Raw genomic sequence first — 14,961 nt, forward strand, 5'->3', positions numbered from 1 at the left:
GAGTATATTTTGACACTCTATATATTAACAGGGATTTATGGAAAAATAGGGAATCCAGAAAATATAAATAACTGAATATGAGACCTCACCATCAGAAATGGGGCCTGAATTATCAATGATGGTAATTTCAATAGTCACATCACCAGAGAGAAGGAAAAAAGATAATAGGTATATACTCTTCATTGAAGTAGGGATGGTGCACCAACCATCTTGCATTTAGCTCTCAGCATCCACTCTCCTCTCTTCTCATATTTTCACCTACTCCAGGTTCCTTTGCCTTATAGCTGGGTTTATCTAAGCATATGAGGTTACATGGTCTTTTTCTGGATATTGATACCAATACCTTCCACTTTTACCTAATTTAGTCTTAGGGTTGGCAAATTCTTTGTACTACAATTTTTTGAAGTTTCCCAACACTCAAATTCTGTAAATAACCCCCTTTTAAATAAACTCTCCTCATATAATCCAATTTCAAGTGGGCCATCTGCTTCTTATTGGAACTCTTCTGGACACAGACGGCTTTATGGAAAAGTTATCCAAATTAAAGAAAGTAAAGAATTCAGTAAATTGGAGTAAGGAAAGGAAAGTCCATGTATGAATGAGTAACCAGGACCAGAGTAAATGTGACTTAGTAAAAACACTTTGAAAATTAAAACTATTATGCAAACAATGCAGAACGTAGATGGTCATGCCAACAACGATGACAGGGACTATCTTGAGTTACCAGAGTGTGATCGGAGAAGGAACTGGTAAAACTAAAATTAAGTTTGGAACCAGAAAAGGAGCAGGAATTAAAGCAGGGACCTTGACAAAGCTGATACAAAGTTATTGATAAGAAAGGTAGCATAAAACCAAGAGAGAATGTCATTAGTCGATAACAGAGGGAGAACATTTCTGGGTAGGAGGTCAATATTTCACGTTTTCTTTGAAAAATACTTTCTGCGACCTGGTTTCTTGTTAGCTCAGGCCTACTGGCATCTTAGTCATGCACCTATATTACAGCACAGAATGGTGATGGTAAAAGCTGAATCATAGAGGATAAATGTGATACTGTGGTGGTGATGGGGTGCTAGTGGTAGTACAATTCGGAATGATGGTGAACAAAGCAGTAGTGTTGGGGATGAAAGATATGACAAGACTGGATTAGAACTTTAGTGAGGAAGAATAAGAGAGGTATCAGATAGTTGATGTGGAACCAGGTTATAGAACCAAAAAAAGTGCTTGAGTCATTTCTATTTCTTTATAATTTACAAAAGTACAGACTGAGCATCCAGTTGAAAATGTAGAACTGATGAGCACAGTGACACTGAACTAACATTACAGCCATCACTAAAGTGAATAAGCGAATTTGAGAAAATTCCCAACACTCCATCATTATTTCTGGGTCCGTAATTTCCTGCCTCTTCACTCAGTAGAGATAAGACACATCACACACTGCATTAATACTCCATTAATACACTTTTTCGTTTTGCTGATTCAGTAGCTCCAAAACCTGTTACTCTCCTTAGCTATGACTTGTTCAGAGAAACTAAGCCATCCTTGGAAGAATTGATTTTTGAACGTAAAATCCACAATCTTACACAAGAACACCCAGAGTAATAGTTTTATAAGGTGATAATTTAGAGTTTGAAACACAATTTTCTCCAAGAAAGGGAGATAAAATTTGCATTTATTAAGAACTTACAATATACATTGGTCTGGGCTTTGTGCACTACTTGTACTATTTTAATCTTTTAAAATATTTTAATCATCAATAGGGCAGCCGGTAAGATTGGATGGTATCGATACAATACTGGCCATTAAATGACTGTTAACTCAAGTCCTTGGAAATAGATAGTAGCTTCATCTGCTTCTAATAATAATGAAGTATAGAGTAGTTAAAAATATATACTAGTCATACAGAGAGAAATGGATGACTGAAAGAATCATTAAACCTCTGGGCCAGCCCACAAAAGCTTATGTATCCTATAATGTAGGTGACATTCTTTCTTTAGTTGACATATTTATTAGACATTTACTCTGTTTCAGACACAGTGCTTGTTGGGATAAACATAAGAGGTCAACTCTGGCTGTAGAAAAATATGAAGTCATTAAGACCAAAAGCAGTTATATAATTTTCAATTGCAGAATGGATTCAATAGGCTTTGGAGTCTAGCCTGGAAAAGTTATCTAACATCTTGGATTTTATTTTCTTAAAAACTCAGGCAGCCTTTCAGAAGGAGAGGAAAGGACTAGGAAAATAACATTTATTAACTGTGGCAAATATTTTAATTCATTTATATCACTTTATAATAATAATAATAATAATAATAATAATAATAATAATAATAATAATAATAATAATAATAATTGGGAGGAGGATAGTTTAGAACAGTGCTTCCCAAACATGTTCACATGGGCACATAGAAAAAAAAAAGAAAATATTTGTATAACATATTTGAGAAAACTGGAAGGATTGTGAGGGCATCTACATGGGGCTTAATTTTTTAATTAAAAAAGTTGTATTATCTTAATATGAACATAAAAAATATTATATTAGATTTTCAAACCTCAGTGTCTTTCACATTTTGATAAGAACTTGATTTTATTACTGTGACTATAACTGCAGGAGATATCTATATCTATCTATCTATATATATAAAATTTTATAACTTTTAGAAATAATTTATGCTTTACATAGTTACATACAATTCCAGATTAAGCTATTTTAAAATTAACTTTAAAAAGCTAATGTATATACTTGGTTTAGTAAATCAAATGATGCAAAAGGGTTATAAAAAATAGTTGTTTCCTGACGCATATCTTCTCACTTCCCTGGTTATCCCTCAAAGGCAAGCTCTTTCAACTCTTCTGAGGTAATGTGCTTACACAGCTTTATTTTCATTCATGAACTTTAGAAACTATCTTGTGAATTACTATTAAAGTGCATGTGAATTTCTTTCTCAAAACCAACATCCTTTTTGCTTCCCCTATCCCATTGTTCCAATATTGTTATTAAATTTTTACTTATATCATATTGATGGTGTTTACAGTATTATCCTTAAGTAGGATTATTCTCAAACTGAGCATTGCAGTATATTTGTTTCCTTTCTTTTAATTTTTTTTTGAAAGCAAATACTTCTTTTTTGCTTATTTTGTTGGTCCTCTTCCTATATGTTCTATAGCCTCTCAGTACAATTTTCCACAAAGTCAGTCTTATTATGTAATCTGTCATTTCCTATTTATTCTTAGAGACTTTCCTCTTAGAGATGGCTATTCTCCTTTCTGGACTGAGTGCTGACAGGCCTGCTGCACAGCTTGGCTGTCTTTGGATCACATTGATGCTGTCTGCACTGGCCCCAGTTTGCACTGAGCTTACGTTTGTCTTTTGTCTTATACAATTACTGTCAAGTAGGACATTCTCTGTGATTAGTTCCTGTGGCCAGTCACTTTTTTCCTTGTTTCTTCTGTATATCATGTCTTTTTCTTCCTCTATGTTCCTTTCTTATCTACCTTTTTTAAGACAAAATAATCAAATATTTATTTCAATGTTTGGGATCAAAACAGTTTTAGGTTCTTAAGAGTATGCAAAATACATTTTTTATTGGGATAAAAACAACAACAAAATTTAACATCTTAATAATTTTGAGTGTACAGTATAGTAATGTTAACTATATGCACTCTGTTGTGCAATAGATCTCTAGAATTTTTTCATCTTGCAAAACAAATTTGTATACCCATTGAACAACAACTTCCCTTTTTATCTTTCCCCAGCCCCTGGCAACCATTATACTTTCCTTTTCTAAGAGTTTGACTTCTTTGAGAACCTTCTACAAGTGGAATCATGTAATATTTGTCTTTTTGCAGCTGGCTTATGTCACTTAGCATAACCTACTGAAGCCTCATCCATGCTGTAGCATATGACAGGATTTCCTTGTTTGTAAGGCTAAATAACACACCCTTTGGTGTATATAACACATATTCTTTATCCATTCACCCATTGATGCAGTTATTTTGCTTCCACATCATGATTATTGTGAATCATGATGCAATGAACATTAGTGTGCAAATATCTCTTCAAGATCCTGTTTTCAATTCTTTTGGGTATGTACTGAGAAGTGGTATTTTATCATATGGTAGTTCTATTTTTAGTTCTCTGAGGAGCCTACATATTGTTTTCCATAATTGCTGCAACATTTTACAATCCCACTGGCATTGCACAAGGGTTCCAATTTCTCCACATCCTTGTCAACACTTGTTATTTTCTTTCACAGTGGCCATCTTAAGGGTGTAAGGTGATATCACATTGTGGTTTCAATTTGCATTTCTGTAATGATTAGTAATGCTGAGTATATTTTCATATATTTTTGACCATGTGTATATCTTCTTTGGAGAAATGTCTATTCAAGTCCTTTGCCCAGTTTTCAATCAGATTATTTTGTTGTTGAGTGGTAGGTGTTCTTTATGTATTCTGAATATTAACCCTGTATCAGATATGGTTTACAAATATTTTCTCCAATTCTGTAATTTTTTTTACTCTGTTGATTATTTCCTTTGCTGTAGGTCTCTTAATTCATTTTGAGTTAATTTTTGAATATGGCATAAGGTAAATGTCCAATTGTGTTCTTTTGCATTTAGATATTCACTTTTCCTATCCCATTTGTTGAAGAGACTGTCCTTTCTCCATTGTGTAGCCTTAACACCCTTTAAAAAATTATTTGATTGTGTGATCATTTGTGGGCTTATTTCTAGGAGAAATAGAGAATTCTGTTCCATTTTTGTCTTTATGCCAGTATCATACTCTTTAGATTGCTGTAGCTTTGTAATGTTTTGAAATCAGAAAGATTGATACCTCCTGGTTTGTATTTCTTAGAATTGTTTTTGCTGTTTGATATATTTTTACAATTTCATATAAATTTTAGATTTTTTTCTATTTCAATGAAAAGTGCCATTGGGATTTTGACTCTGATAGCTTTGGGTAGTATAGACATTTTAAAAATATTAAGTCTAACAATCCATGAATATGAATGAGATCTTTGTATTTATTTGGGCATTCTTTAATTTTTTCAGCAATGTTAGTAGTTTTAAGTACAAGTCTTTTGCCTCCCTGGTAAATTTATTCCTAAGTATTTTATTATTATGATGCTATTTAAGTGGGATTGTTTCTTTAATTTCCTTTAATTGTTCATTGATAGCATATAGAAGTGCAACTGATTTTTGTATGTTGGTTTTTAAATCCTGCAGCTTTACTGAATTTGTTTATTAATTTTAACAGTTTTGTGGTAGAGTCTAGGATTTTCTACTTATAAAACTGTCATCTGCAAACCAAGAGAATTTTGCACATTCTCTTCCAGTTTAGATATGTTTTTTCTTGCCTAATTGGTCTGGCTGGGACTTTGAGTTCTATGTTGAATACATATGAGAATGGACATCCTTGCCTTGTTCTTGATCTTAGAAGGAAAGCTTTCAAGTTTTCATCATTCAGTGGGATAGCTGTGGGCTTTTCATATATGACCTTTATTATGTTGAAGTAATTTCCTTCTATTCCTGTTGTAGTGAGTGTTTTTTATCATAAAAATGTTAAATCTTTTTTTTCTGCATCACAAGGTGATCATTTGATTTTTATTCTTCATTCTTTTATTGTGGTGTGTTATGCTGATGGATAAAACTTGAACCATCTGTGCATTCCAGAAAAAATCCCACTTGGTAAGAGTGTATAATCTTTTTGATGTGCCGTTGTGTATGGTTTGCTTATATTTTGTTGAGAATTTTTCCATCAATATTTAGCAAGGAAATATTTTGTCTGATTTTGTCATCAGGGTAATGCTAGCCTGATAAAATGCTTTTGGAAGTAATCTGTCCTTTTCAGTTTTGGGGGACAGATTGAGAAGGATTGATGTTTGTTCATCTTTAAATATTTGATAAAATTTATCACTAAAGCCTTCCGGTCCTGGGCTTTTCTTTGTCAGAGGTTTTTGACTTCTGATTCAGTCTCCTTACTACCTAAATCTATTTTGATTTTTTATTTCTTCATGATTGAATCTTGGTAGATTCTTTCCATAAATGTATCCAGTACTTCTATATTATCCAATTTGTTGTCATAAAGCTATTCACAGTCGTCTCTTGTGATCCTTTTTATTTCTGTGGCATCAGTTATAATGCCTCTTTCTCATTTCTGATTTTTGTTATTTTCTGTTTTTTCTTAGCCTAGCTAATGCTTTGTTAATTTTGCTAGTCTTTTCAAAAAACAACTTATGTTATTAATTTTAGTTGCTTTTCTAATCTGTTTTTATTTCTGTTCTAATCTTTATTATTTTTTTCTTTTGCTAACTTAGGTTTATTCTGTTATTTTTCTAGTTCCTTGAAGTATAATATTAATATTGTTGATTTGAGATTTTTCTTAACATAAGCATTTATCACTATAAACTTCCCCCTCAGTAATGCTCTGCTGCATCCCCATACATTTTGATAAGCTGTATTTTCATTTTTATTCATCTCAAGAAAGTCTCATTTCCCTTATAATTTTTTTTAATTCATTGATTGTTCAAGAGTATGCTTAATTTCCACATATTTGTGAATTTTCCAGTTTTCATTTTTAATTTATTTCTAATTTTATTCCATTGTGGTTGGAAAGATGTATAGTATGATTTCAGCTTTCTCAACTCTATTAGGACTTGTTTTGTGTCTTAGCATGTGATTTATCTTTGAGAATGTTTCATATGCACTTGAGAAGAATGTGCATTCTGTTGCTGTTAGATGAAGTGTTCTATTTATGTCTGTTAGGCCCAGCTGGTTTATACTGCTGTTCAAGTCCTCTGTTTCCTTGTTGATCTGTCTGATTGATCTATCCATTATCAAAAGAGTATAGTATTGAAATCTTCTACTATTTTATGTTAATGTCTAATTCTGTCTTTAATCTGTTAATGTTTGTTTCATGTTTGGATATTCTGCTGTTTTAAATATATATATATTTAAATATATATATAATTGCTATATTGCTATATATAATTGCCATATATATATTTATAATTGCTATGTGCTTATGTTGAATTGGCCTTTTACCATTATATAGTGTCCTTCTTTGTGTATTGTGACAGTTATCAATTTAAAGTATATTTTGTCTGATATAAGTATTGTCACCTCTGCTTTTCTTTGTTTATATTTGCATGAAATATTTTTCCATCAGTTTACTCATTTACTTTCCGCCTATGTATGTCCTTATAGCTAAAATAAGTCTCTGGTAGATAGTATATAGTTGGATCTTAGCCCTCCCTTTGTGTGTGTTTGTATACATTAGCTTCCTTAGAATAAAGTACATGTGAGGTCAATATTTTGGGGATCTTACTGGTCTAAAAATATCTTTTCTTTTATTCTTACCCCAGCTTCATTCTTGCCTACTATAAAACTCTACAAAGAAAATAAATTCTTGCAGAATTTTTTAAAGGCATTTCTCCATTATCTTCTTGTTTCTAGTCTTCCAAATTCATTCTGATACTTGATATTTTGTATGACTTCCCTCCCTGCCCCCATCACAGAAACTTCTTTATTTCCCAGATTATGAATTTCAAAATAGCATAGACCATATAGAACTCTTTCATTCATTGTTTTATTTACTTATCAGACCATTGCAACCTATAAACTCTTCACATTCTATCTTGGGAAAGTTAGTTAATTTTTTCTCCTTAATTTATTGTCATATTTTTTTTTCTATTGTAGCCTTCTGAAACTCTTGATACTCAAAATTTGGATTTCCTGAGCAGACTTTTTCATTTTTCTCTCCTGTTTTTTCACTTCTGGTTTGCTCTACTTTTGGAGAGACTTCCTCAGTTTTACTCTCTACCCTTCCTTTGATGTTTTTATTTGTGTATGCATAGTTAATTTCCAATAGTTTCTTTAGTTTATGCTGCTTTAATTTCCCTTTGATTGCAACTAAGTTCTCATTAACTGTTATTCATAAACCTGGTGCAAATTAGTCTTGTAAATACTGAGTCTAGATTTTAAATACATCTCTAATAGATTCTAGCTTATTACTCTTGCATCGTCAAAATGAATTAATTTAAAAAATTTGATAGATCCTAATTTTACTGAATAAAGAGAGCCATCTTTGCTCCATAATTGCAATTTTTTTTTTATTTTTAGATTTATAAACACCAATTAGAATGGTCAGTCTTATGTTTTCTTTTTTTCTACATTATTGTATATATGCCCATCTTCAGCAATTTCCCAGTTATGATTCTCAACAAGTAAAATTTGTGCAAACTTCATAAAATATTAAAAAATACTGTCACACATTATTTTAACAAAAATGGATGGTCTAGGTTCTTTTAGCAAAATTCTTCATATTGAATGAATAATTAGATAGGAATAGTATATTTCATATTTCATTTTTATTTAGAAATATATTATTCAGATTTTAATTCTTGAGTTTGAAGATAATCATCTGGATATCCTCCTCTGAGAATTCAGTTTGAGAGTTCACTTACAATCATTTTGACCATAATCACTGAAGTCTAGAGTGTTGTACTCTGTCTCTTAGCATTTGTCTTCTGATTCACATAATGATTGTGAAGACTCTTCCTTTGACAATTTTCTTCTTTTTGACATGATGGACACACCATAAAAAAATCATAAATTCTTCATGGTGTTTGATAAAAGCTATAAAAAGGACTACAAGGAAGATGACTCTGATGTTTTTGAAATGTAGTGCAATTCTTTGGGCAACACAACAAGAAAACTAAAGGATGATGTAATAGTGATAGTTTATTTCACTGTTGCATTATCCTGTATGAGACATTCTTCCATTTTCCTAATATTTCTGTATCTTTTATCATAGCTAAGAATAATTGGTGTATGTTAATGGAGTTATTTCCTAGGATGATGAACTAGAAAAATGTTTCATGATAACAAAAATAAGATTACTAATGTCCCATAATGAATCTGAGTTTAATAAAGTACTCCACTGAGTAAGAAGGGTATATCTCAGTGTTAGAGAGCATGTTTATCATGCAGAAGGTCCCTAGTTCAATCCCCAGTACTACCATTAAAAAATTAATAAATAAACCTAATTACCTCCCCACCAAAAAAGAAAAAAAATACCAAAAAAAAAAAAAAATAGCCCATTGGATCCATGGTACAATAAATTATATTCAATTACAAAATAAGTGAATATTCTTTCGAAGATCTTCAAAGAAATTAAAAACACATATAACATCAATTCTTAATTTTAGTGTTTTGAGTTTTAACTAATTTTAAGTACAATAGACCATGATTGTAAAAAAGAGGGCTAATTTTATATTTTATTGTCAGATCTTTTCCATAGCCTATCAAAACCTTCAGTTTTTCTAATATTTCAAAGACAAAAAACTAAAGTCTATTTCCTTTCATTTCTCCTTGCAAACAGCCAATTCTTTTCTGACATCATCTTTCTCTTCATTTATTAGTATATACCATAGGAATACTTAAAAAAAAAGCCTGCAACAATCTGATTCTTTTTAAACTCTTCCCATAAGATATGGGCTCAGTAAGTACATAGTTTGCTTTCCAATTTAGTATGGGAGATATTTTTATTAATTGTTTCTCTATTGTGTGCATGTCTTCAACTTTCCAGATTCCATTATAATTTCCCTTGCTATTTGTGAATCAAACACTAAGCCAGTGACAAATAATTTAGCTAATCTTCTAGCAGTGCCCCACTGTGGTAACCATTTCAGTATTCATGAAGCTAATACTAACAGATAGAATAAATTAGCCCAAGTGTTCTGGTTTCAATCTAGCTTTTTTTTTCTTCCTCTGGCAAATGTGACAATTTTATACAGGGATTTAAAAATTATTTATATTGAAGTATAGTTGATTTACAGTATTGTGTTAGTTTCTGGTGTACAGCATCATAGTGATTCTGTTATAAATATTTATAAATATTTTTTCTTCATAGGTACCACAAGCTATTGAATGTTGTTTACCTATGTTATACAGTAGGACCTTATTGTTGATCTATTGTATATATAGTGGTTTCTGTCTGTTAATCCCTAATTCCTAATTTATCCCTCCCCCTCTTTCCCCTTTGGTTACCGTAAATTTGTTTTCTATGTTTGTGAGTCTATTTCTATTTTGTAAATAAGTTGATTTGTATCATTTTTTTTTTACATTCTGCATATGAGTAATATCATATGCTATTTGTCTTTCTCTGTTTGACCTACTCGACTTTGTATGATAATCTGTACATCCATCCATGTTGCTGCAAATGACTATTTCATTCTTTTTTATGGCTGATTAATATTCCATTGTATATTCTTTATCCATTCTCTGTTGATGTACATATAGGTTGCTTCATTGTCTTGGCTATTGTAAATAGTGCTGCTAGGAATGGTATTTCATTGTATGTATGTATACAGCATCATCTTTATCCAGTCATCTGTCGATGGACATTTGGGTTGTTTCTATGTCTTGGCTATTATAAATAGGGCTGCTATGAACATTGGGGTGCATGTCTTTTTGAATTATATTTTTCTCTGGATATATGCCCAGGAGTTGGATTGCTGGATCATACATACATATATACACAATGTGTATGTATGTGTGGTGTGTGTATGTGTATATATACACACACACCACAAATATATATGCACATATATACACACATGGATATATATGTGTGTGTGTACACACACACACACACACTGGAATACTACTTAGCCATAAAAATAATAAGATAATGCCATTTGCAGCAACATGGATGGACCTGGAGATCATCATTATAAGTGAAGTAAGCCAGAAAGAGAAAGAAAAATGCCCTATGTTGCTGCTTATATGTGGATTCTAAAAAAGAAGGACACAAATTAACTTATCTACAGAACAGAGTCACAGACATAGAGAACAAACTTATGGTTAGCAGGGGTTAAAGGGGGTGGGAAGGAATAAAATGGGAATTCGAAAATTGCATCTCTTGGGGAGTGATGGAAATGTTAGCTCTCTTGATTGTGGTGGTGGTTTCATAGGTATATACATCTATCAATATTCATCAAACTGTACACCTGAAATGTGTGTAGTTTCCTGTTCAGGAACCATATCACAATAAAGGAGTTAAAAAATAGTGCTGCTAGAAATACCAAAATGCATGGATCTTTTCAAATTAGAGTATTTTCTGGATCTGTGTCCAGGAGAGGGATAGCTGGATCATATGGTCAGTCTATTTTAAGTCTTTTAAGGAATCTGTGTACTATTCTTCATAGTGGCTGCACCAGTTTACATTCCAACCAACAGTGTAGGAGGGTTCCCTTCTCTCCGCAACCCCTGCAGCATTTATTATTTGTGGACTTTTTAATGATGGCCATTCTGATTGATGTGAGGTGATACCTCATTATAGTTTTGATTTGCATTTCTCTGATAGTGATATTGAGCATTTTTTCATGTGCCTATTGGATATCTGTATGCCTTCATAGGAGAATTGCTTGTTTAGGTCTTCTGCCCATTTTTAGATTGGGTTGCATTAGCAGGAACATGTTTTATGCAGATGTGTTATTCTGCCTGGGCAAGTTAAGTTGACTCATAAATCTTGATGAATATACGTCTGACTGAACTGAACAATTCTTTGAAGAATATTAGGCAGATTATATATATATAATATTCATACATTATATACATTTTTTTACTTAACTAAGAATGTAAGTGTTTGCAAAGACCAAACTATGGTGTCTAATCAAATAGCAAATAATTAAACTGAGAGGCTATAAGATGCACTTTAGTGGGGTTTAGATATTGCTGGTTTGCATCAAAATTACTTGGGAAGCTTGGAGAAAATGCAGAAACCAGACCCATAGAAGATGAGAACAACTGCATTCAGAGTATAACTGGATTAAGATGAGTTTGAATTCAAACCTTGCCTCTGATTAAATGTATAGCTTTGGACCAATTTCTTAAAACCTCTGAACTTAATTTCTTGATATGTCAAAAGAACAAATTCCTTGATTTACTTTAGAGTGCTGTGAGGGTTAAATGAAAATATATAAAACAATGCATAGAACTTAATAAATGCTTAATTTATAAAACAATGCATAGAACTTAATAAATGCTTAATTTATTTTTACTTGTTCTTCCATGTTCTACCTATTTCCACCCACCTTTGGCACCATGATCATTTTGGTGAATCCTACCAGAAGTCTTAAATTAAATTAAAGCTAAAATAACTGAAATGGCCACACAATTTTCAGATAAATAGAACCTCAAAAAAAGAAAAAAAAAAAAAAAGGATCTCAGATGCTAAAAAGAAACTTACTGGATTCTGACTCATCCAGGATGGATAAAGACTAAGGACACGAGGATAACAGTAGCCAACAAATATACACAAATTCAGGGCCAGGACAAGACCAACACTTTGGCTTATAAGTTCCAAAAGTTTGAATAGCTGCCTGGAGGAACCAGGGTAATTGGAAGTAAATTTGACAGGGAGCTTGTGGAACAAGTTTTTTTAGGCAGGTGTGTTAAGGAATTCCCTGTGAGAGGCAAATACCTCTACACTTAAAAGATTTCAGAAATTAACTAACACCTCTGACAGGTTCTGTGACATGCAAAATCCATCTGGGCCAAGAAAAGTTACTGGAGTTTTTCCTTCTCTTAGTTATATATTCTCATATTTTACTCTTAAATGATAGCAATATTCTTGTAAAATTCAACACTGCCTACAGCTGTAGGAATATATAAAAGATCATCAAATGAAATGTAAAAATAATATTTATTATTTGTGCCAAGCAGTACAATTCACAAAGCACTTTTCGTACTTAAGAGTCTATCTCTTGGAAGGTATACAATAGCCCCTTTCAGTTAGTATCACTGTCATAATTTATATTTTAAGTAAGGAGATTAAAAACTTAGAGAAGTTGAGGAAATTGCCAAACTTGTAAGTGACAGAACTAGGATTCAAACAAAATCTAATTAATCTAGACTTTGGGCACTTTTTATTTGTCCATTTAACTCTTGATTCAAGAAATCTTTATAGATATTCTACTATGTGCCAGGGTTTGTCCTGCACGCTTGGTATATACAAATAAGAAAGACATTGTCCTGATTTTTAGAGAGCTCATATTTTTAATATGGGGATGGAGTTGAAAAGAAGTAATTCTAATAATGTATGATAAATAAAAGATTAGATAATTGAGAAGCAAAATGAATTAAATGAAAACAATGATTAACTGCTTAGAATATCAGCCCCAAAACAAGAGTTTTTTTCTGTAATGGGTTTTTTTTTTTTAACGGTATAGAGTCCTTTATAGGCATTATCTCATGTAACCCTAATTATATCCTATAAATTAGGGACTTTTATCCAAGTCCATGTCTCTACACAGTTAGTAAGTAATGGAAACCTTATCTGTTTGCTTCCAGAGCTCTAGCGCATTACAGTTACATACATTATCTTTGAGATGGCATCCCAGGAAGAGATGTCTCATCTTGGTGCTGAAGGCTGTAGGTGTTCATCCATCAGACAACTTGAAGAAGGTATTTCAGAAGAAGAAAGTAACCAGGACAAAAGCATAAAGGTAAGAAACCACATGTTGTGCCTGGGGAGCCATGTGTAGTTCAATGTTGCTGGTATGGTGTCACCTTTAGAGAGAGCTAAGCTGTGAGGCTGAAAAAGAGGGCCTCTGGGCAGACCACAGTCTGTCCTAAATACCCTGCTAAATAGGATGAGAGCAATTCATAATCACTGAAGAGGGCTGGTTCAGCCACAAAACTACATAGTAAGATTACCATGGTGGAAGGATGAAACTATAACCCTGTGGTCCATTTTACCAAATCTGTAGCTAACCAGTAACTCATCTAAGTAAGTGTGCATTCCTGTATTTTTTTAAAACAAGTCCTTGGGGAGTACAGAGATGAGCAGAACAAAAATTAACTGGAAAGAGTAGAGGCCAGGCTTAGATTTGCAGGTAGGTAAGCCTTTTTACCTCCACTAAACTGTTTTCTCCAGTGTGTAGTGGGGGCAGTGAATACAACCTGCATTGCTTACAAGCAACAGTGAGGATCACATGTGGCTTCATTTTTTATAAAAACTTTATTGAAATATAATTCACAAACCATATGGTTCACCCATTTTAAGTGTACAATTCAGTGGATTTTAGTATATTCATAGAGTAGTGCAAACATCACTACAGTCAAATTTAGAATATTTTCATCAGCCGAAAAAGAAACTCCATACCCTTTAGCCATTGATCCTCATTACCTCCCCCAGGCCCTGGCAACCACTAATCTGTTTTCTGTCTCTATGCATTTGTCTATTATGGACATTTCATGTAAGTGGAATCATACCACGTATGGTCTTTGTGACTTGGCTTGTTTAATTTTATTAAATGAAATCAACCATTTCCTGTTTTAACCACTACCCTGGCCATTACGCAGTATAGATTCCATCATTAATAACAGCATTATAAAATAACATCTATAATAAATCCCTCCAATGAAAGAGTATGTGTTCTAGTAACTTTTGTGTCCTCAGAGTTTTGCCCTATTCTGGGAATACTAATTAGTCACTCATTTGTTGACTGATGAATGAGTAATCATAAAAATAATGATCACACATATGCAAAATACTCTAAGTTTCCAAAGCCCATTTTTATTTGACCCTCACAAAACACTGTGAAGAATTACTATTATTATAATTATTTTACCAAGCAAGCGGAGTCCAGAAAGGTTAAATTACTTACGTAAGGATAGAAGCCATTCAGCAGTAGGGCTGGAATTAATTATAGTTTTCATGTTTCAGAGCTTTGTCTTGTGGACCACAAATTCTGCATATGATTGACTTGGAGACTTGGAAGAGTGGCATTACCTTAAAATCTCACCCAGACTGGTATTCAAGGGCTATATGTTATTCATACCACTTAAAGCCACTCATTATAGCACATGATTTTTATCACATGAAGCTCCTATTGACTGGGGAAATCCTCAAGCCCTGCGTTGCAATGGATTCAGAGGCTATACCTGGGTTTGGAA

The sequence above is a fragment of the Camelus dromedarius genome, chromosome 12 (assembly GCF_036321535.1).
Source record: "Camelus dromedarius isolate mCamDro1 chromosome 12, mCamDro1.pat, whole genome shotgun sequence".
NCBI lineage: Eukaryota > Metazoa > Chordata > Mammalia > Artiodactyla > Camelidae > Camelus > Camelus dromedarius.